At 50.0% G+C, this 15,701-nt stretch overlaps 1 protein-coding gene across 1 annotated transcript in view; it reads right to left on the bottom strand.

The window, feature by feature from the left end:
• The window catches only part of OLFM2 (olfactomedin 2), a 59,258-nt gene that overhangs the window by 23,220 nt on the left and 20,337 nt on the right, over positions 1 to 15,701 (bottom strand). The window lies entirely within an intron of this gene.

Genomic DNA, 15,701 nt, shown 5'->3' with positions numbered 1-15,701 from the left:
GTGTGTGTGTGTGTGTGTGTGTGTGTGTGTGTGTGTGTGTGTGTGTGTGTGTGTGTGGCTGTGTGGCCCCCTGCCTGGTCCCAAGGACCGTAAAGCCTGGCGGGTCGTAAAGCCTGGCACATATAGGGGGAGCTCAAACAGTGCATGTGTGAGTGTGTAACTCTCTGAATGTGTAAGAAACTGGGGCAGTCAATACGACCGTTCACAACTTTCCCGTTTTCCTCTCTCTTGGGCCCAAAGAGAATTGTGCTTCCCAGTTGTGGCCCTGCACTCCCTTTAGCCAACGGTGTGTGAGTGTTCGTGGCCTCCCGGTGACAGCTTTAAGAGCCGGTGCCTGATCCGCCACGTTCCTGTCTCAGCAGCTGTGGAAGTGCGTGTTGACATGAAGCCTCTGTCAGCTGGGGTCCCCACATGACCACACGAGGCAGAGACCCCCGTCAACCGAATGCAGCGTGGGCTCATTTGACGAGTGAGACGGACGTGTGGCCAAGAACACACGACTGTGCAGAGCCATTTATAAGCCGGAGTGTGTGAGCATCGGCAAGTGTATGAAATCACACAAATGTGTGTACAAAGCAGGGAGGAGTCAGAGNGGGCGGGGGGGGGGGGGGGAATGTGAATGTGGAAGGCAAGGCACTGACTGGCACACCTCCAGGGGGCGCTGTTCTCAGAGCACAACCCTCGTCCTAGAATCCTGCCACTTCACAGATATGGAAGTGTCATCGTGCGGGAGGCTGTGTCTGAGTGTGCTGCGTGGTGGCCGATAGCGTGTTTGTGAGAGCGTGCACGTGTGCCCCGGGATTTGTGTGTGTGTGCTGTCACTGTGCGTGTCTGTGCAAAGCGTGTCGCTGTGTGTTTGAGGCACAGGTGTGGGTTTGGTGCTGTGTGCGTGTCTGCTGCGGTGTGGGTGAGCGAGCCCACGTGTGTCCTGTGCCGGTGGAGTGCAGGTACTGCTCTTCTGTGTCAGAGCGGCCACCATCATCATGGAGGCAGGGACGGCCACCCTGGGCATTCCCAAGCTGTCAGCTCTGCTGAGCGTGTTTCCAGGCTCAGGCGCCTGCACTGGCCCAAACTCGGGTCCTGGGATGACCTCACACTGGAAAAAAAAAATTCATCTCTTCTCATTAGTCCTGGGACACGCCATGTCATTTGCCATGGACATTAATCACAGAGGTACTCCACAGTTTCAGGGAAGTGTCTCAACAACCAGAGAGATTCCCACAGGGCAAACCTGCGCGCCCTCAACTCCCCCAAGATAAGTCTGTTTCCTGCTTCTGTCGTCATTAGCTCTGCTCTGGTCTATCCCAGGACCTGGGTTTGGCTTTGTCTATATCTCAAGCTTCCACCGTAGCCCTGGTTCACCCAGGACTTGCATTTGTTTCTGGTTTCCTGGGACCAGATTTATCTTTGGTCTATCCCTGGACCCAAGTTCAGCCTTTGTCTACCCAGGATTTGGGCCTGACCCTTGTCTGTCTGAGAGTCAATCATGGAGTATCTTAAGACCTCAGGGGTGTCTCCCGGTTCTGTCCCAGGACTTGAATTAATCCCCAATCTTGGAACCCAAGTTGAGCCTGGTCTATCTCATAACTCAGTTTCCCCCAGGTCTATCTCAGTATATGGGTCCACCTTGCCTGAGCTTGACCTTCATAATGGGATGAGAAATCCACTAGCTGAAGCTTCTTCTTCCCCGGCATCTCCCTGCTCTTGAGCACTGTCCTCCTTCCCAACCCCACCCCCCACCCGCAGGAGCTGAGGCCTCTGGGATGGATGTCCACTGCAACTGATCGTCGTGTTCCAGGATTAACGAGGGTAGGGGGACTTGATTTTTCCGAAGCCATTATCTAAAATTCATCAGAGTGGATTTTATGGGCCTTTTTTCAAGGATTATTACAAGGCTTTCTTGATGGGCTATTATAAACAGCATTAATCTTCAAGAACGGGGGACTTTACGAGAACCCATCACAAGTCTTACATCATAAATACTGGACTTGGACATCCCCCAATCTGAGCTCTCTCTAGGCTCAGAGGCCACACCTCAGGCCAGGGTTCAAGAGGGGACTTTGAAGAAGGCTTTCTTCATGGTTGTGCATCATGGGGAAAGCCAGCACACTGTCAAGGGCAACTTGAGTGACGCAGAAAGACTCTACACGTTCTCCGTTCTCCTCCAACCTTCTCTGATTTCCCAGGGAAAATAGAAACCATAACACGGAATCCCTCTTCTCCTGCCATAATTTACACACTTCTTCCCCATCCTGGTCCTTGACTCCTGTGACAGTGGAGGAGCTTTCCTTCATCATAAGGTTCATGCAGCTAATCTTGTTTTGGCCCCTTTCTCCCATCTTTTTTTTTTTTTTTTTAATATTTTTATTTACTTCTAGGAGAGAGAGAGAGAGAGACCGCGTGAGCAGGGGAGGGTCAGAGAGAGAGGGAGTCACAGACTCTGAAATAGGCTCCAGGCTCTGAGCTGGCAGTCAGCACAGAGCCCGACACGGGGCTCGAACCCACGAACCGCGAGATCATGACCTAAGCGAAAGTCGGACGCTCAACCGACTAAGCCACCCAGGCGCCCCCCTTTTCTCCCATCTTGGGAGTCTTATACAATCAATATCCTGTCTTTGTCTTGCATATTCAACTTAACCCTCCCAGGCAGAACTTTCTCATTAGTTTTTAAATAAACTCAAGCCTCCCTTATTAAAAAACTAAAATGCCTTACTTGATTCCTCCTTCCATCTGTCTCCCACTTCTCTCCTCTTCCCAGCTGCCTACACTAACTGCCTCTATTTCCTCACTTTCTGGACTCCCCCCTCCACCATTCCTATCTAGTTTCTGACCCCATCATACCGCCAGCGCAACTCTTGCCAAGTCCACCAATGGCCTCCATGTTTCTAAATCCAATGGATGCTTTTCAGCTCACCATCTTTCTTGACCTCTCCACAGGATCTGACTCTGTTGACTTCTCTCTCTTTCTTGATACCTTTCCTTCTCTTGGATGCCGTGACACATGCTTACACGGTTCCCTCCTACCTCGATGCATCTCCTTTTAATCTTCCTCCATGGAGCCATTAAATGCTACTCTAGACCAGGGATTCTCAACCTCAGCACTACTGATATTTTGGCTGGATAACAATTGTCTGCCCTGTAGGATGTGTAGCAGCTTCCACCCACTAGACGCCATTAGTACCTCCTCCTAGTTGTGACAATGAAACATCTCCAGGCATTGCCAAATGTCTCCTGAGTGTGAAACTGCCTCCCGGTTGAGAACCACTTACCCTTGCCAAGCTTCTATCACCACCTGCATGCATAAATGTCCTCAGGACTCTTTGACCTGCCCCACCCCCTTGGAGATCTCAAAGACATTTCAATCCCAACATGCTCAAAAGAAATGCAAGATCTCCTCTCTCGAACTTAGCTCTCATCATCCCCACAGCATCCCCCCTCCCACTGCTGCCAAGTCAGATGCCCAGGCATTATCCTCACCCCCATTTGTATTCCCTCATCAAGTCTAGTTGACTTTAACTCCTCGATATTTTGTGTTCGTGCATGGTTGTCTGTCTTTATGGACGCTCGGTAGTCCAACTGAGTCCAAATGGTCCACCCTCACAATTCAGAAAGTCTATCTGCTCTACCTTGATGGGCTTTTCCCCTAGATAGTCCATTCTACACACAAGAACCTCAGGGACATTTCACAATGCACATCTGATCATAACTTTCTTCCAACCCAAATCTCATTGGTATATTCCCTTTATTCTTAGGATACAGACAAAACTCCTTAACATAACCATAAAGCCCTGTAGGTCTACTCTTTACTTACCTCTGCTTTCATCCCACACAGTCCTTCCCCGCCAAAGTCTTCTTTAGTCTGTCATACTTTCTCTCACCCCAGGGCCTTTGCATAAGCAGTTCCCTCCACCCAGAGCACCCTTTGCTCTCAGCTCCAGATCCCAGCTCTTGCTTCCTCCAGCCTTTCAAATTAGATCAAATCCCCTTATTAGAAGCTCCAATAACACCAGAGATCTTTTCCTCAAAGCTGTTATCACAGCTGCCATTTATATTTATTTGTGAATATTTGATCATTACCTGTTTCCCCATTTTGAAGGAAGCCCCTATGCACTCTGTCTGCTTGGCTCACCATCTTCTCTCCTGTGATGTACATAGTAGGTCCTCAGAAGTACTTGTTGAACAAATACATGGATAGAAAAATGGCCCCACTGCTTTCAGGATCAAGTTTGAGTGTCTTGCCCTGGTACGTGAGGCTCTCCATCACCTTGAAGACTGAGCTTTCAGTCTATGTAAAGGTCAGAGCAGACACCAAAGGGCACAAGATGCCAAATGGAGAATAATAATTCAGCAGAAGCAGGAAGTTGAAGACAAGGGATGACCAAGAGAATATAGGCCCCCCTGGGATGGGGGAAATCTTCGGGAGACACTGGCTTTCTAAAGAGCACAAAAGGGGGTGCAGACCATTATCTCTTCCTGGCTATTAAGAGGTAGGGAGACCCAGAGGACATATGGTCTGCTCTGGTCCTTTCTTCTTTTAGACGTTCTCCTTAGGATTCATGTTTGCCTCCAGCCACCATCCCCTTCCTATGTTCCTTTTTCTCATCCCTCACATATGATCCATCAGCAAGTCCTGGTGACTCTACTCAAGACATATGCCAAATCTGCCCACTGCTCACCATTCTGGATGCTTCTATTCTGGCCCAGCCACCACTGGCTTTTGCTTGTGCTATTGCAGTTACCTCCTCCCTGACCCCCACTCCCACCCTCAGTCCCTGAAACCCATTCCCTAATAAGGAAGTTAGAGGGATCTTTAAACAGTGTGAGTCGGATGATGGCACTCTTCCCCTCTGCAACTTGCCCAGCAGTCTCACGTTGCGTGGAAGAAAAACCGACAACTCTCTTTGGCCTGTGACGCCCTGTATGCAGGGGACCCAGCTCACCTGTACAACCTCATCTCCACCTTCTCTCAAGCCAGCCAGGCCCTGTCTTTCCAGACAGGCACCAAACTTGTTCCATGTCAGGGCATTTGCCCTTGTAGCTCACGCTCCCAGAACGCTCTTCCCCCATGCTTTCCATGGCCGACGCCCTCTCATCTGTCAAGTCTCTGCTCAATGGTCACCTCCCCAAAATCCCAGTTATAATATGAATAACTTCTGGAGATCTAAGGTACAGCATGGCGACTACAGTTAACAATGATATGTTATATACTGAGAAGTTGCAAGAGAGTAGATCTTAAATTGTCACCACACACACACACACAATGGTAATTATAACCCTACTGTGGTAATAATTTCATAATATATACATGTATCAAACATATACATGTTGTTGTATACCTTAAACTTACACAATGTAATATGCCAATTATATCTCAATAAAGATGGGAAAAATCTTTATTTTTCTCTGCTCAAAGGTCACCTCTCCAGAGAGCCTACCGAGATGTCCTGACAAAATGAGGCACCCTGGTTACCTTCTTTCACGTCTCCTTGTTTTCTTTACAGAGCTTGTCTACCTAAAATGAACTTGGTTATTTGTTTGCTTACATGCTTCTTGTGTGTCCAGTATAGAATACACATTACAAGGGATGCCTGGACCACTCAGTCAGTTGAGGGACCAACTTCGGCTCAGGTCACAATCTCGCAGTTTGTGAGTTTGAGTCCCGCGTCGGGCTCTGTGCTGACAGCTCAGAGCCTGGAGCCTGTTTCAGATTCTGTGTCTCCCATTCTCTCTGCCCCTCCCCCGCTCATGCTCTGTCTCTCTCTGTCTGCCAATAATAAATAAACATTAGAAAATTAAAAAAAAAAAAACACTACAAGACTGAAACGGAACCATCCTATTCTCAGCTGCGTCTCGGCACATACAACAGTGCTGGGGACTCTAGTCACTCCATCGGTTTGTCTGGTGAATGAATGAATGAATGAATGAATGAATAAGTAACGGTGTCTGTCATGGCCTCCCCTCCAGTGTCCTTTACAAGAGAAGGCCCCTACCTGTAAATCCCTACTGAGAAAGGGCGACCTCCATAGCCAGGTGTTCCCAGGTTCTGAGGTGTCCAGTCTCAGCCACTGGACAAGTGGATTCCTGATACACGTTGAAAGAGACAAGTTCTCCAGTTCAGGGAGATGGACTTGGAACATGGAGATCAAGGCAATTAAAAGGTGTGGGGCTGGAGCGCCCGGATGGCTCAGTCAGTTGAGTGTCCAGCTCTCGATTTTGGCTCAGGTCATGATCTCACGGTTGTGGGATTGAGCCCCAGGATGGGCTCCACACTGAGCATGGAACTTGCTTGGGATCTCTCTCTCTCTCTCTCTCTCTCTCCTTCCCACCCCCCACTAGTGCACGTGTGCTCTCTCTCTCTCTCTCAAAAATAAATAAGCATTCAAATAATAAACAAACAAATAAAAGGCATGGAGCCATGGAGCTGAAGGTGCCCAGGAGATCAGGGCTACAGAAGCCCAGAGCTGCAGGGAGGGGGTCCCAGAGTGGAGGGGGACAGTAGAGTCTTTCCTGAGTTCAAAGTCACCTTGCCCTGTTTTAACTCTCTGCACGGCACTATTACAGGATAACAACTTCTTGCTTGTTACTGGTCTCTTCTCACTACAATGCCAGCTCGATGAGAGTAAGTGCCCCGTCTTATCTACCTCGCACATAGTAGGTGCACAGTAAATATTTGCTGGCTGAAATGATAAAGTGAGTGAGTGTGGCTTTCCAAGGCCTTGGAGCCCCAGGTATTGGGTTGTGTGAGATTCCCTGCATTCCTTACCTAAAGGTCCTCTTAAACTAGGCCATTTTAGGGGGCTTTCTATTTCAAACACACTCTCTGACACCCACCCACCCCCAGGCAGACAGATCAAACCATGATGCTTGGAAGCAAATGAGAGAAAAGAGAGACATCAGGCAAAAGCTAACCAATGAGAGAGGAGACCATGGCTTTGGAGGACTGACTCTCCCAAGCGAGAGCAGGAGAGAAACAGATGAAGCTGGAAGGCTGGAGGGACACTGCAGTGATAGCCAGGACACGGCAGGTGGGGGGGGGGGATGCAGAGAAGGCCGGAGAGCTAGACACAAAGAACCAGGATCTCTTTGCATTTTAAGGAGAATATTGATAATGGTTATAACGATTCCACCCAATGCTAATGATGGTCCCTAACATTGACTGAGCTCTTCCTTGTCCCAGACACTCTAAGCCTTTTGCCAGCACTGGCCACCATAATTATCTCTGGTGAGAGGTGGGCATCGACAGGGAAGAATCTCAGCTGAGACAGTCTGCCCAGTGAGGCTGGGCTCAGGGCACTATATTCCTGAATGGCACTGCCGGGTCACCCTGGTGCCATGTGACTCTGTCTGGATTTCCCCTCCTTGTTCCTCCGAAAAGGGCCTGGGGGCAGTTCCAAGGCCACTCCNGGGGGGACTGGTCATTCACTTCCCTAAATAGAAGCATGTGGGTATGGGGAGTTCTGTGACTGTGCGGACATCTGTGTTTGTCTCCAGGCGCCTCTGAGCATCTGTGTTCTGGACATACATGGGACATCTGGACACGTCTGTGATTAGTCACAACACAGGTGCACATTCATGTCAATCCAGGCAAATGCTGGTGTGCATCAGTGGACAAGTGCAAGTATATGTGCATCTTGCACTGTGGCCCGTGGCCATGAATGCTCCCTTCATTCTGACACGTTCCATTGCCATATGCTCTGTGAACAACTCATGAGCCCACAAGTCAATCTGTGTAGCTGCTCTTTTTATGTGAACACCGGATATACTTGTGTCTGTCTGCCTTTTCCTTGAGCATTCATGGCCATGGGCTGCTCTACAGACACATATGTAAATGCATATTGCCTACACCCACAAACAGCTCTACCACAGCGTGAAATCACCCAGGTGAACACCTCCCTATAATTACCATGGCCCTCTGTGTGGCCCCACGTGCATGTCTACCCAGAAGCCTCACACGTTACACATCTGTGTCCATTCAAGAATACCAGGGGCACCTGGGGGGCTCAGTCAGTTAAGCGTTCAACCGTGGATTTCAGCTCAGGTCATGATCTCATAGTTTGTGAGATCGAGCCCCATGTAGGGCTCTGCACTGACATCACGGAGCCTGCTTAGGATTCTCTCTTTCCCAGGGTGCCTGGGTGGCTCAGTTGGTTAAACATTGGACTCTTGATTTCAACTCATGGTTCATCTCATGGTTTGTGAGTTCAAGCCCCATGTCCGGCTCTGTGTTGACAGTGCAGGGCCTTCTTGGTATTCTCTCCCTCTCTCTCTCTCTGCTCCTCCCCCACGCTCTCTCTTTCTCTCTCTCTCAAAATAAATAAATACCTTTGACTCAGGTCATGATCTCACAGTCTGTGGGTCCAAGCCCCGCATCAGGCTCTGTGCTGACAGCTCAGAGTCTGGAGCCTGTTTCTGTGTCTCCCTCTCTCTCTGCCCCTCCCCCCCTCAAAATTAAATAAACATTAAACATTTTTTTAAAAAGGATTCTCTCTGCCCTCCCCCTCTCTCTGTCTCAAAATAAATAAACTTTAAATTAAAAAAATTTTTAATGTTTATTCATTTTTGAGAAAGGCAAAGCAGGAGTCGGGGAGGGGCAGAGAGAGAGAGAGAGGGAGACACAGAATCCAAAGCAGCCTCCAGGCTCTCAGCTGTCAGCACAGAGCCTGACATGGGACTTGAATTCCCAAACCATGAGATCATGATCTGAGCCGAAGTCAGACACTCAACTGACTGAGCCACCCAGGAGTCCCTGAATTTTTTTTTTTAACAGAATACTCATGCTCTTCTACAATTCCTTATGTGCATTTGTGTCTACATGTATCCATGAACATTCTCTCAGTAGGAACTGACATCTGTGTATATTCTATCAGCTGTACTCTTAGGTCTCCCTGACTAACTCATTAGCATTGCAGTCAGTCCTGAAATATTCCTGCAGAATTTATGGTTTACTAATAAACCTGGTGTCCTGCTGAGGTCACATGCCATTTGCAAGGTCTAATGGAGCCAGCCACAGCCAGCAGCTTTGGGGAATCCTGGACTCCTGGAATAGCCAGAGAATGCACTCACTATAATGAGCAAACTCCTCTTCCTTCTCACTGCACCAAGTGTCCCAGCCAGCGTCTGTCAAGATATGTTATGGTCCCAACACTACCCTGGCATCACTCACACAGAAGGCTGTACCTCCAGATCTGTCATTGTACTGAAGGCTGCATCACTCATTAGGTACTCCACTGAAGGCTGCATCAACAGACTTGTCATTGTACTGAAGGCTGCATTACCTTGTTGGACATTACACTGAAGGTTGCATCATCCAACCTGTCTTTAGGTGAGGATGGAATCATCCTTTTGGTCATAACACAGAGGGCTTTATAACTAGAAGTAAAACTTGAGAAGCAACATTTTCCTTCTGCATTGATAATTCCTCTGTGTCGGGTGAGAAGGGGCAGGCAGAGGGGAGGTTGAGAAGTAATCTGAAGGGAACTGGTGGGTCTATAGCAGTGAAGGAACCGCGGACCCTGAAGCTATGCATTGGGGAAGGAATAGCTACAGAGGAGCAAATAGTACATCAAGAGCTGGAACTCAGCGCACCTGGGTGGGTCAGTCGGTTAAGCATCTGACTTTGGCTCAGTTCATGGTCTCATGGTTTGTGGGTTCGAGGCCTGTGTCAGGCTCTGTGCTGACAGCTCAGAGCCTGCAGCCTGCTTTGAATTGTGTGTGTGTCTCTCTCTCCCCCTCCCCCCTTTCTCTTTCTCTCAAAAATAAGTAAACATTAGAAAATGAAAAATAAAAAGAGCTGGAACTCTTCTGATCCACCCATGCTGAAGGGGCTGGGGAAATTCAGAGTGTGTAGCTGCAGGGGTCCCTGACTAGTTCCTCCTGGAAGCTACAGATATTGTCACTGCTCGCTGTTCCTACCAGGGAGGCCTACAAGACATATCTTGCCATGCCCCTGGGGACAGATGTCTAAGCTGCACGTGCAGACCTTCATAGCACAGCACACGAGCCATGCTATGGCAGGTCCTGTCATGGGCCACATCCCCTGTTGTGTTCCACACGCCCTGCTGCACCCGACACGCTCAGGAGTGCCACGCTCGGACAGTCCCAGGTGAGAGGCACGCTCTGACCTGCTCCAACATGTCCCATGGGCTCGGCCGTAACCGGTGGCCATCAGATTCTCCTTACACAAAGGGGCATGGCTGCTATGAAGACCTGCCCTGTCACGTTCGAACATCCTATGACACACCCCGACGTGTGGGGCAGAGTCTCCAACAGACACACACATGCCCCAGCGGGCCCCAGGTCTCCAGCCCCTGCACCCGAGTCTACACACCCGTGGCCACCTTGCCCTTCCAGATGGATTGATGGGGCAGCAGGGAGAAGGCTGTTATAAATTAAACATTGAGACACCGCCTGAGCACCAGGATCTGCCATCTACTCATTGGCTGGTTCTCTCCCAGGAGGCTGCGGGACCACCGGGTGGGGGAGAGGGCAGGGGAAGTGGCTCATTTAATTAATTAGTTCTAATTGAGATACCTTGGTAAATATCCCTTTATTGAAGGACACGATCCCATCATTTCCTGGGAATTTTCCGTCTCTATTTGTCTCCAGCCCCAGAGTATTGCAGAAATGACAAGAAAAGAAAGAGCAATCCAAAGGGCTGCCTGAACCCTAGTCGTGCTTCTGACAATGACAGCCGCATCGAGGGACGGGCGGGGAGGCTCAGAGAGAGACACAGAGATCCAGGCAGAGTGGCGGGCAGAGAGACAGGGAGATACGGGCAGGGAGAGATGAGAAGACTGAAATACAGGGCAGGGGGTAGGGCAACAGGCAAAAGGGAGACCGAGCAACACTTGCGGGGTCGGGCTGTGGGCTCTGAAATGCAGAAAGATGGAGAAACTTCACGACAGGGAGACCAGAAGTGGGGACAGATGGACCACGGCGGGGCAGACAGACCTCCCTCTGCCTTTNGGCAAAGGACCCGCTGCAGCAGGAGCAACAATCAAGCCTAATTCCTCTTTGGCCCTTGCTACCCTCCCCTTCTCTCTCCCTCCCCAATCACCCCTGCAATCATCTCCCTTGTTCAAAATGAGCCTCTGCAGCTGCAGCCCAGACAGCTGTTCCATCCTGGAGCCAGCGCCGGGGCCTGATGGCTGGGTCCTAGAGGGAGGCCCTCCTAGGTGGCAGCAGGGGAGACGGAATAGGGGTGGAGGAAAGGGGCTCACCTGGAGCTTGAGCACCAACCCACAGCTCACCCTGGGCCCCCGTTAAAGCCTGGCTCCAGTCCCCAGCACCTCCAGGGGTCCAGACACCCCAGCCCCCTCTAGGGGGGTTTGTGCTGGTCTGGTTCATCCTGTTCACCGAATCCTGCCAACACCCAACACAAGTTCAGGTTCTGCCCTGTCTCAAGAGTCTCAGGTCTGAGAATTCTGGTCTCTTTTCCACCCCCGTCAGAGTCCTGGACTGTGATACAGCAATACGGTGATACAGAAGCAGGATTCCAGAGAGAGACAGAGAGATGGAGGCAGACAGAGAGATACGGGCCTAGAGATGGGGATGGAAGAGATATAGAGACAGAGACATCAAGAGACAGAGATGACAGAATCAGAGACTAAAGAGACACACAGAGACAAAGACAGAGACACATAGAGAGGCCTTAGAGATGGACAGAAACAGAGAAAGAGAGAAGACAGAGTATGACAAAGAGAGGCGGACAACGAGACACAGGCAGACAGAGGTAATCGTCAACATCCAGCCAACAAACATTTACTGAATGTCAACCATGTGTTGTAAACACACAGTTAAGACACAGAGAGGGAAATGCGGTTAATAAGACAAAGATACAAGAAAGAGAATGCAAAGACAGAGACTCAAAAGACAGAGTTTAAAAACAGTGAGGCATGGGGCGCCTGGGTGGCTTAGTCGGTTGAGCGTCCGACTTTCGCTTAGGTCGTGATCTCGCGGTTCGTGGGTTCGAGCCCCGCGTCGGGCTCTGTGCTGACTGCCAGCTCAGAGCCCGGAGCCTGTTTCAGTCTGTGGCTCCCTCTCTCTCTGACCCTCCCCTGCTCACGCTGTCTCTCTCTCTCTCTCTCCTAGAAATAAAAAAAAAAAAAAAAACAGGGAGGCATCAGGGCTCCTGAGGGGCTCAGTGGGTTAAGCGTCCGACTCTTGGTTTCAGCTCAGGTCATGATCTCATGGCTCATGAGTTCGAGCCCCGCATCGGGTTCCATGCTGACAGTGTGGAGCATTCCCGGGATTCTCTCTCTCCCTCTCTCTCTGCCTCTCCCTGGCTCACTCTCTCTCCCTCTTTCTCTCTCTCTCTCAAAATAAATAAATAAACTAAAAATAAATCAAAAAAATAAAAGCAGTGAAGCATCAAGGCTGAGACGGAGAGAAACAAGACTGGGAAGCAGGCTGTCCCCATAGGTGACAGCCTTTTTGCTCCCACACACAGACAGACCCAACCCCACAGCGAACTCGCTCAAAGCGCCCGGGCCTCCCCCAGGTGGCTGCTTTCTTCCTCGCCCAGCTTTGTGGCTGCTCCCCACTGGTGCTTCACAAAGGCGTCAGCCACCCAGAGTCAGAGGGGAGAAGGATGCTGGGGGTGTGAAAGACACCACGAGGCAGAAGCCAGAGCTTCCCTGTGGAAGAGGAAGACCCGGTTCAGCCACACTCAAGTGGCCCCTGGGTCTAGACCACCCTCCCTTAGTGGCTGTCCATGGTGCTGACGGGTAGCCAAAGGCTGCGCCTCAAACCATTTCTTACGTTGGCCTCAAACTTGGGGTAGACTGGGTCTAGGGTGGTGGTCAGGAACACCCAATGGGCTAAGGCTGCTACCTCCTACCTCACCAGCTCCTCAGACACACCACCTGCGATCCTACCTACCCCAACACCTTCACACACCCTGCTCTCTTGGCCTCTCTCCCTCCCCCTTATCAGCTTTGTCTCTGCCCAACTCCTACTCCATCCTTCATGTCTCAGGGCAAATGTCAACTCTTCAAGGAAGCCTTCCCTGACCACCCCTTCCCAATTACATGCCTTCATGGCTCCATATCTTCTCCTTCATGACCCATAACAAACTGTGATTACACAGCCATTTGCACAAATTCACATTCACTAGGTCTCCCAATGAAGATTTTTTTTAAAAATTTTGTAAGGTTTTTATTTATTTTTGAGAGACAGAGAGCTAGCGTGAGCAGGGGAGGGTCAGAGAGAGAGGGAGACACAGAATCCGAAACAAGCTCCAGGCTCTGAGCTGACAGCACAGAGCCCAACGCGGGGCTCGAACCCACAAACTGTGAGATCATGACCTGAGCCAAAGTTGGGTGCTCAACCGACTGAGCCACCCTGGTGCCCCCAATGAAGCTTTAAGAAGGAAGAGACACTCTCCCTTGCTCACTGCTCTACTCCCAGCCCCCAGCACAGACTTGGCATAGAGAGGGGCTCGATGATTGCTGGTTGGAAATGACTGTGCTCTCTGGTGGCAAGACTACCCCATATCTTTATGTGGGAAGTTGGCAAAGTGCACATTCGTTGGACATCCATCCAAACAGAGAAGGACTGAGAAACAAGGACACATGAAAAGAAGCTTTAAGAAGAAACAGATGCTTCTGATCCACTGGAAAAGACTCAGGCATCACAGAAATACTCATCCAAGTTCGGAGGTGTCATCAGGAGGAAGAAGGGATGGTGGTCTCATGAGGGCAGAAAGAACTGAGACCATTCAGGAAGTACCTACTGCCCTAAATGAGAAGATCCCAGTGATAGACAAAAGGGACAAACTGCTTGCATGGCACTTCTATTTTGTTGGTAGCAAACAATTACCAAGATGATTTCAGATAATTATGAGTGCTGGGTAGAAAATAGAACAGGTCCAAATAGCAGTGTGGGGACATTTTAGCTGGGGTGGTCAAAGGAGGTCTCTCTGAGGAGGTGACATTTGAGCTGGGACCTATGTGGTGAGAAGGAGCAGGCTAGAGGAGGTTCCCGGAGAATGGCCCAGCAAATGCAAAGTTCCAGAGGCAGGGACAGAAAGAGGGATGGAGGAGCAGCCCGAGATCTGACTCGGGAAGGTAGGGTCTTGTAATAGTAGCAATAATAATGACAATAAACTAACCTCTATTAGCACCTTCCATACGTCAGGTACACTGCTGAGCACAACGTGATATGGAACATTCCATCATTATCCCCATTTTGTGGATGAAGAAACTGAGGCTTAATGAGTTGGACCAAGGTAAGGGGTTTAGATTTGGTTCAAGTGAGGTGGGCAAAAGTTCAGAGGAGGCAAATTTCACACGCACAGTCTAGAAGGATTTTCTAATGATTATAGGTCTCTTAAAAAATGAAAGAGGCAACTTCATATTCCTTTTCTGCTCTAACCTCCTCCAAATCTCCCTTCCTTTGACACTCAGAATGAAGTACAGGCGCCTCAGGCCAAATCCCTTTGTGACAGGGACTCTCCTGGCCACACAGGCCACTTCCAAACTCCTCCCCACCTGGCATGTACGCCTCCAGGAGCTCTGAACTGCTTGGTCTCTCTCTGCTCACCAGGATGCCCCTCACCTCCAAGACTTTGTTCACGCTGCTCCTTCTTGTTCTGTCTTCACCTGGCCAATTCCTTCTCAACTGTAAGACTCACTTTGACTACCACCGCCTCCAGGATAGCTCCACTGGGCACCCTGGCTGGTTTCAGTGCCCTCCTCTGCAACCCCCACGTCACTCCAGAAATATCCTTTCACCACACACACCATGTTGTGTCATAAGTACTGCTGAGGAGGCTGCAAACTGGTTGAAGCCAGAGATGTTTATTCACCTCTCCATCCCATAGTCTGGGACCCTTCCCAGCACAAAGTAGGAGCTCAATAAATGTTCCCTCACACTTTGAAGTCCACAGTTTAGGAGCAGGTAAATATGGTAGGTGGGAGTCAAATCTACACTGTGCCTACTTTTCTCCACCCCGTGGCCCCGACCCTGGTCCAGCCCCCAACATCACTCACCTGGACCAGTGCAGTGGCCTCCTCTCGGGTCTTCTGGCTCCTGCCTTCATCCTCCATAGTCTGCCCTCTTCCCAGGGGCCAGAGGGGAACTGAACACCTGAGCCAAGGCCTGTCCCTCTTCTGCTCAGAACTCCCCCGGGACCCCATTTATTGAATATCTGCTGTTGTTAGACCCTATGCAAGGCACTAGGGCTATAACAGTTAACAAAAATTAAAAATTTTTTAACGTTTATTCATTTTTGGGAGAGAGAGAGAGAGAGGAGGGGCAGAAAGAGAGAGGGAGACAGAATCCGAAGCAGGCTCCAGGCTCCAAACTGTCAGCGCAGGAGGCGGGGCTCGAACTCACGAACCATTAGATCATGACCTGAGCCGAAATCAGACGCTGAACTGACTGAGCCACCCAGGCACCCCAACAGTTAACAAAAATTTAAAAAATTTAAATTAAAAAAAATCCCTGCCCTTGTGGACCTGACATTATGGGGGCAGGGGGAGAGTTGGACAACAAGATTGAAAAAGTCAACTACGCAGAGTATATTAGAAAGTATATTAGAGAAAGTTAAAAGTACAACAGGGAAGAGAAAAGCATGAGGAGTTACAAGTGAAATCTAAAATCCCTACAAGGCTCCCTGCCCTCACCACCCCATACCGCCTCCACCCCTCACCTCACCTTCCTGCCCTCATCTCCTCTTGCTTCCCCCCCCCCCCCCTCCC

Source organism: Crocuta crocuta, unplaced genomic scaffold, assembly GCF_008692635.1.
Source record: "Crocuta crocuta isolate KB4526 unplaced genomic scaffold, BGI_CrCroc_1.0 scaffold115, whole genome shotgun sequence".
Classification (NCBI taxonomy): Eukaryota; Metazoa; Chordata; class Mammalia; order Carnivora; family Hyaenidae; genus Crocuta; species Crocuta crocuta.
Note: the sequence above shows the minus strand (reverse complement) of the source record. Positions and strands in the feature narration are given on the sequence as shown.